Here is an 8727-nt window from a genome sequence, read left to right on the forward strand (position 1 = left end):
GCATTTTATTTTAATGGCATTGCTTTTCATTTTTAGTATATTTAAACAATTTATTTTAATATTCTTAATTTATTTCCTAAAGATTTCCAATGTTTTAAATTTTTTAAGTTTAAGGGGAGCTAAAACTCCTTTTTCCCTTGAAAATCTTCAACATATTTAAAATACGTGCCCAATTTTTACAAGTAAACTCAAATTAATTGAAGTAAATTTATATTCTAATTATTGATTTTCTTGGCTATCTTTTAACATTAGAGCATCTTTGTCTCTCTCTCTCTCTTTTTCTCTTCTCCCTCCCAATTTCTGCTCTTCCTCTCTTTCTCCCAATTCGCCACATTCTGCCATACTTCCCTGCTGGTCCTCTGATCCTCTGTTTCATAACCAGGTCATATAATGACAATAGTAATTCCTGACCTGTGGTGATATTGGAAATATCAGATCATTCATAAAACCAGTGAATAGTTCAGTTCAGTTTCTTGTCACAGGCTATATATCTTTGTGTTAATTTTCTAGTCATAAAACTTTAGGCTGTCATACTGTTTTACATTTACATTCCATCTCTGGTCAATGGAGGTACAGTAGTCCCTCCATATCGCGGTTCACTATTGCAGCCTCACTGTATCATGGGATTTTTAAAAATATTATATTTAATTACTTATCGCCAATTTTTTGCTATATCATGGGATTTTGCAGTACTGTATAAGTATGTTGTTAAAGTTACAAAGGTTTAAGAGTGTGGAATATGTTTAAGAACATAAGTTGTGTTTATAAAAGCATGGAAAAGGTTAATAAGGGAGTGGAAAAGGTTAATAAGGGACTGGGAATGGTTTATAAGTGTGTGGGAAGGGTTTATAAAGCCTTAAAATATATAAATACTAAAATAAATGTAAGGTTTCTACTTCGCAGATTTTCACCTATTGCGGGGGTGGGGTGGGTCTAGAACGTAATACCCGCGATAAGTGAGGGAATACTGTATTTATTTTGCATTGCATGTACATGGGTGATTTTGATTTTTTTATACTTTATTTATATTTATGAAGGATCAGAGGAGTTTATCAAAGGAACCATCCTTTGCACATTTTTGACCTGGATATTTGTTTATTAGTCTTATTGTTAATTTCTTCTTTTTTACATATTTGAAATACAACTTTGTTCTGATTATAAATGAAAGGGTATGGGAGTGACAGTAACAAACAAGGTTTCACCACTGAATATGGTGATGTGATTTCAGCCTTATATTTGAAATTCAAGAAGAAAAAAAAGTGCATTCCAAAAGAGCTAAATATGCAGGATCCAAAAATGAAGGTGTTTCTTTAAGTGCCACATTCACTCTGAAGCCCATTCATCTCCTTCAGCATCCCAAAGATTGAGCACATGTTCTGTTTAGCTCTATAATAAAGTGGCAAAATGCTGCACCATTGACATCAGGAGACAGTTGCCTATAAAGCTAGACTTCTGACTCTGGGCTCCAGCCTCCCTTTCTCACAGGTCATCATCGTTATCTGGGAGAGGGATGGTCTGAGCAACCTCTAGATCCTGCTCATATTTCCTGCCAGAGCTGGGTCCATGACAACCTCAGGTGGGGCAAGAGCAGGCATGGTGACAAACTCTAAGTTAGGGTCTCCCATTAGTTTTCTAGCAAACCAGAGGGAGGGCTTGTCAAAGTTGTAGTTACTCTCGGCAAAAATGTCATAGTACCGAAGATTCTTCCTTCAGTGAAAGACAATGATTTTGCCCTAACTTTCCTGTCCTCAGTAATCCAACTTGCTGCCACACAAACTATGGGGATGTTTTTACACACTTGTTCCAGATTTCTATGCAAGTTGGGCACATTCTTGTAAATAACTTTAGAAGTTACTAGGCTTGAATGTAATAGACATGTCTCCTCAGTCCACCAAATTTCTTCTGACCAGCTGTGTCCCAAACACTGAACTTAAAGAGGCCTTTCTTGGTAGCTACATACTTCTCAAATTTACCAGTCAGATGACATTTTGCAAATGCCATTTTTTCAGTCCCATCATCATCAACCAACGCAAGTTTGAACTGAACTTGGGGTTCTCTTTGGGCAGCATTTCCGGGCCCATCTTCATAATCACTCTTTAATTATGCTTTCTTGCCCTGATCTGTATATTGTCTTCTTGGTTTTGTGGTAATTTTTGAAAGTTCTTTCAAAAGGTCCTCTAAGACTTTTCAGAGACTTTTCAAAGACCTGTTGAAAGTCTTGCAGCAGGTCTTAAAACTCCTTTTAAATTTGTTCAGTATCTAGGTATCAAATTGTAAGTCTTTGCCACTCTCCTGGGAGTAGTTCTGCTAGCATTGGAACCACTATTGCAACACTTCCTGGTCCTCTGCACTTTGTTCTGTGCCATATTCTACTCTTCTCTGACATTCTTCCTTCATGTGGTACATCTTCTCTGAAATGCAGCACTTTTTCTTTTTCACTACAAAACCATAGATCTTATTTAAGTACTCTCAATTCTAGCCACCTGACAACAGGATTCTTGATCTTAGGAATGTGTTCTTGCTAAGTATGATGACATTCATCTCAGTTATTCAAGCTTTGGCAATTGCTTTTGGTGCCTTATCGATATCTCTTGGTACTCACTAGAAATGCTAAAGTTTGCTTTTCTGAAAACACACGTGACTCTCCCCTTGCAGGCATTTTATGGCTGAAGTAGCATACTTGGCTCCAAATGCAGTACAAACCAAGAGTGCTGGATTGTTAATGTCTCTAGAAGCGGTCCTCAGAAGTATTGGATAAAATGTAATATATAACTATCACAGGTTCCTGCCCCTCATTTGGAATAACTCTGAAGCATATCCTATACCTTCTCCCATAGTTCCTTAGTGACATTTAGTTTCAGATGTCTCCACTGGTAACTTACTTGTATTGCATCTTTTATTTCATTTCTTTCCTTCTTTTTCTCTTCAGTCTCTTATAGGCATTTATCTGGGTCATTTCCTAGCCCACATTACTTACTTCTAAGCCTTTTTCTCTGGGTTTGCTTCTGAGGGATTTCAAACTCATATATCAACCATCTTGTTTATGTGCTATGTTTAACTAGTGCTCATCCATTCCTGTTTGATTTCATAACAGATATTGACACCATATTTAGCTATCTTTTCTGAATGCTTTAGTTTGTTTTTAATGCACATCTGCTCTTTCTATGTGCTGAACTACTCACCTACCCCTTAAGAGTAGTTTCCTTATTTTTGCAAAAGGTGCAAGATTCTAAGAGTGCCATTTAGAACAATTCTTCCTTATCTATTCTTAGGGCCTGCACCCCCCCCACCCCCAAAATCTCTTTTTGATCAAACTTTAGTCAAGCTTCTCTGAATCCTTTTCCCAACTAGGTCTTAACTTTTGGACTTCTACGTTCTTCTTTGAATTGCCCAATTTTAGCAAGAATCCTGCTAAGTCAGTTTAGTCAGAATTCCCTAGTCTTGGTATCTTATTATCCCTGATATCTGGTCAGGTTCTTCATCTTCCACCATCTCCCAGGTGATATCTGTGATATCTGAGTGTGGTCATCCTAGCCTGCCTTCATCACAGGTTTGTTAGGTCAGTTTAACTGGAATACTTCCTTCTGTAACCTTTGTATTTCCTCTTAGTAATTTTTTTATGCACTGATCATTCCTCATCCCCTACCCCCAGCTCCTTGGCTATAAATGTTATATTTGGAATAGAGTTCACTTCTCTATAGAGGTCTCTTTTCCTCTATTTGAGTAGTTCTAAATAAAATCTGTTTTTACCACTTTAACTATTATCTAGGTCTGGTGTTCTCTGACAAACTATTCCTTTTGGTCTTAAAAAAAGAAAAAAAGAACATTATAAGCTGCTGGGAAAAAAAAAGCCAGACTCACAGTGTCATCTTTCTAACCCATGTTGCAGTTTGGAGCAGGCATAGACAAGTCTTTAGCTTTTCCCTCCAACATGGATTCTATGAGCTATGAGCTCATTCTGCATTAGCAAAGGTGTAATTGCATGATGTGCTTAGGGGATAGAGAACTAGACCTGTTTGCCTGACTTCAGAGTGGTGGATGGGATGGTTGAAAGCTTGATTTGTAGGGGTCAGAGGCAGTGGTTTGTTACACTACTCCTTCCTCCCCCACCTCTTTTCGTATAGTGATAAAATAATTATTTAATAAATGAAATGACAAATGTTTGTACAGGTAATCTGAGTACATAATTAACTTTTATAATACTGCAACTGGCAGAAACTTTCTAGTTCCCTCTTTTTTTCTGTCTCCATTATTTTCACTTTTCCAACAGGGAAATCACATTGAGTTTCCTATAGGAGGAAGGCTAAAACCAGTAAAAAAAGTTTAGACAAGGCAATTTAATTTTTATAATCAACTAGATGAATGGATATTATTCAGAATTAAAGGCACACTGAGAAAATTCTAGAACACTTAAACATAATTTATTTTTAATCTCTCAATAGGCAAATATTGATACTGGGTACAAAAATCTACAAAATGAAAGGGAATGCTTTTCATGGCTTTTGAAAAACCCACTGGAGTCACGTTGCCAGTTGTTTCTTTTCATCCGTTTGAATTGGCTTATTGTTTTAGGCTTTGTCCTTCACACAGAAGCAATCTAATCAGAAAAGAAGTTTTTGTTTGCATATTCTGTTGAAGAATCTGAAGCATGTTCCTTTGGAAATTTTGATAGTCTGAAACAGTTATTTACATAAATAATGTTTTCATCAGAGCTAACGTTTCCAAAGGAAAGGGAATATTAATAGCTGGCCACCCATAAAGCATGAATAAAAACTAAAATATGTTTATGTTGAGATTCATTATGATTAACAGAGCTTGGTTACCTTCATCAACAACATGAAATAATTACACACACACACTTGCCAAAATGTGCATTAGATTACATGTTCTATACATTATATAAAAATATCCCTCTTACTCAGCTTAGGTCTTGCGGGGAATAAGTTAACTGAGATAGTTGTTTGAAGTAGAATATAAGAAAAAATATTCCAACATTTTACTTTAAATTAAAACAAGTGAATTTGTATTGATTTGTTGATGGAAGTCCAAGTTCTTTACTTTGGTGGGTCAGCTGAGAGAAATTGTACTTAAAAATTTTTTAAAAATTAATTTTAGAGAGAGGGGGAGGGAGGGAGAAAGACAGGGAGAGAAACATTGATTGGTTTCCTCTCATACATGCCCCCAATGGGGACCGAACCCACAACCTGAGCATGTGCCCTGACTGAGAATCAACCCAGTGACCTTTCACTTTGCGGGATGATGCTCAAACAAGTGAGCCACACAGGTCAGGGCTGCACTTTTTCTTACTAATATAATCATATATGTAATGTAGTCTGTAATTTTAAACTTACGATGAGAGCCCATGTATTTACAAAAAAAAAAACAAAAACAAAAAAATGAGTGCAAAGCCTTGTAGTTTTTTTTCCAGTCTCCCATCAACTTCTAACAGTTTTCTTATCTATACTTTATACAACAGAGACTATTTTAGTGACTCACAATTACTGACTTTTTCAAAGCATTTAACTGAGATAATGTAGCAAACCCATCATCAATCACATGTCACCCATTTGCATATTATTTATTTATTTGATTGTAGTAACGTATGACTGGCAGAAACAAGAAATTCAGCTGAATATTAGTAAGCACACAACTCTACCGGTGGGAGCGTATGCACTCCGATTTACTGAGTACCATAAAGGAGAAAGTTTTATACCCTCAAACTCTGTGACTGGGCCAAAAATTAAACTGACATGAATCAGATTAACAGGAGAAAAACACAGGTTTAAAAAAATATTTTTACATGCAAATGGGAGTTTTCAAAAGGAAAATAAAGGCTCACCTGTGTTGTTAGGCCCAGAAATTCATATATCTTTTTAAACAAGAAAAAAATAAATTGTGGGGATGTGACAAGACAATGAACTTTGAATTAGGGGCAAGGGTGACAGTCCTACTGTGAGTAGGAAGCATACAGAGGAAATTACTGGAAAAAAATGTGTTTTTTGTTTGTTTTTTTCCAGTAGGTTTGCTTATACAGGTCCAATTTAGTATCTGGTAATAAGAATGCTCTTTTCTTCCTGCTACGGAGAGCACACCTTTATCATGGGATATTTTATGCCTTACATCTTCTATTTCTCAATTGCCTTTAGCTCAAAAACAATCAATATGTCAAACTGGCTTATTTTTTGGTGCATGTTCTGAACACCTTCAGTAGTTATGTGTACCAAGCTGTGTGTTTTGTTGTAGAGATTCAAGAGCAAATAATACAGATGAGAATCCCTGCCAGCTTGGAGACTTGGAGATGTAGATTAGTAAATAAGAAGTTTAGGAAATAACTATAACAAATCAGAGATGTCTTCTGTCTGAATACCTTTCCACATTCACAATCTACCTACCCATGGTCCTTTCCTGCCTGAGTCCCTGATGTTGAAGTTGAAGGCTTATTGCAACTTACTACATCCAAGGCACCCAAAAGGTTTTTTTCCAGTTTTAACTCTTTGAATCTGAAAAAGGTATTTGATCTGTCTGAAGACATGACCAATCTTTTTATTCACTTTTCCCATCAGCCATGACATTTTTTCCTTTTTCCTTTGAGCAGGCGTACATTCTGGCTGAAGGTCTCCTCCAGCATGAGCCCTTAGAGCAGAAGTTTAAGGACTCTTAGAGAATAGTTGGCAGCATTCAGGATGCAGTGATACCAGTCATAATTTTTATGGTAGAAGTAGAGAGAGTAACTTCCTTGTTGAGCCAGTCAATTAGATTGAATCTTCCTTATATATCTGTTATTACATTATGATATTGGGGCAAGGAATACAATTAAGCATGCTATCATCTTTTTTTCTGATTGGCACACTGAATAAGCTTTCTTCCAGAAAATATCAATGCTGTGGCTTTTGTCCTATTTTGATTTATCAGTATCATTTTATCAAAACAGTAATATTTTAATAATAAGGAACATGTTTATTTATAATTATGTTTTGTCAGTACCACAAACCAACTTTCCAAACATTTTCTTTCTCTTTTCAATGACAAGTTTATTAAACCTATTCAGAACTTTTCTTTTATAGCATATTATGACACAGTTCTTCAGAAGTAAGTCAAGAAGAAATTTAGAAAAAATAATGTGTTTTTACCATATGAAAACAAAAAGACTGTGGCTCTTTTTAAGGAAAGACAAACACTAAACATACATAATGTGATAATTCATTCATTAAAATACTCCCACTGTGTTAGTATATAAAACACTTTTTGTGATTTGCCTCTTCCTATTTAGTTACCAAAACAAATTCAACTTAATTGTAGTTTCCCTTTTGTTGCTATTGTGATTTCCTATGAAGCAATTTTAAGCAAAGAAAAATCACTTGTATGTATGGGAATTAATTGGTGGAACAATCTTGGAATCCAAAAGAAACAGAGAGAGCATGCTGTGTGATGTCTTTTGATCTTTTTCTTTTTAGATTATGCTGAGCCATTTTAAATTCTCCTGTTTTTTGAAAATATTTTTCATAATGTTTTCAACTTAAAGCTGAACTTTTTCTTCATTTATGTATTTTTATTGTTTTTATAGTTTACTCTTTATTTTATTTTTTCCATTACCATTTATCCCCCTTATACCCCCCTCACCCCCACAACCACCACACTGTTATTCATGTCCATGAGTCCTTTTTCTTTTTTGCTCCATCGCTCTACCCGCCCCCTCAACCCACTCCCCATAGCTGTAACCCTGCTTTCTATCCATGAGTCTGTCTCTGTTTTGCTTACTAGTTCAGTTTGTTCACTAGATTCTGCACATGAGTGAGATCATATGGTATTTGTCTTTCTCTGACTGGCTTATTTCACATAGCATAATGTTCTCCAGTAGTAATAAAATGTTTAGTAAACACTTAAGTGGCAGGCACAATTCTAAGCATTTGGGATATATCAATAAATAAAACAGCACAAATTCTTGACTTCTTGGAGCTCTCCTTCTAGCAGGGAGGATGTATGATAAAAAGTAAACATAATAAGTAATGGAATTATAGTGTGTTAGATGAGAAGCACTATGGAAAAAGAAGCAGAGAATAAGAGAATTAGGAGCATTAGGGGAATGATGGAGTTGGGTAAGTAGAATTTGGAAAGTGCTATTGGGCAAAAACCTGAAAGAGCAAGGAATGTAATTTTAAGTATGGTGTGGAGAGGAGATTACTATAGTCTGTGCAGTAGACATGTCCCTGGCATGAGGGAGGATGGAAAGGGGCCCATGAGGCATGAGCTGAGTGACTGAAGTGGCTATTAGAAAGGGAGGTCAAAGCAGTAGTCATCTCCTATCAACACTTTAAAAGCATCACCCTGTGTTCTGTGCTAAGAATAAAGTTTATGTGACTGGAGGACAAAAGAGAAAGAATTGTTGGGAAACTATTGAAATAAAGGAGATGAGAAATGATAGTGATTGAGACTCTAGGTTTTACATGGTTAGATTATGGGCATCTTGTGACGGCAGAGCCCTTAAACCTTTTTTAAATCAGTAGTCTCCTTCTTTGCATACGAGAGAAATCATATATGGGAAAGATTCTATCATCGCTTTTTAATATTTCTAGGTATAATTAATTACTCTTATCATGAAAAAGTGTTGAAAGCCTGTCTGGCGTATACTCACCCTCCCAAAGCATCAGCTTTTTAAAAGTGGGAGTGATTGATGCTTGGAGAGATTTTTCCTAGATTATTTATAGATTAGTTTTTATAATGAGCTTG

General features: G+C 35.9%; 1 pseudogene; it reads right to left on the reverse strand.

Moving 5' to 3' along the window:
- Positions 1 to 1479: 1479 nt before the first annotated feature.
- LOC150007742 (GTP-binding nuclear protein Ran-like) lies at positions 1480 to 6532 on the reverse strand (annotated as a pseudogene).
- Positions 6533 to 8727: the final 2195 nt, after the last annotated feature.

This window comes from Furipterus horrens, unplaced genomic scaffold (genome assembly GCF_987537825.1).
Source record: "Furipterus horrens unplaced genomic scaffold, mFurHor1.1.pri manual_scaffold_6, whole genome shotgun sequence".
In the NCBI taxonomy this organism is placed as follows: domain Eukaryota; kingdom Metazoa; phylum Chordata; class Mammalia; order Chiroptera; family Furipteridae; genus Furipterus; species Furipterus horrens.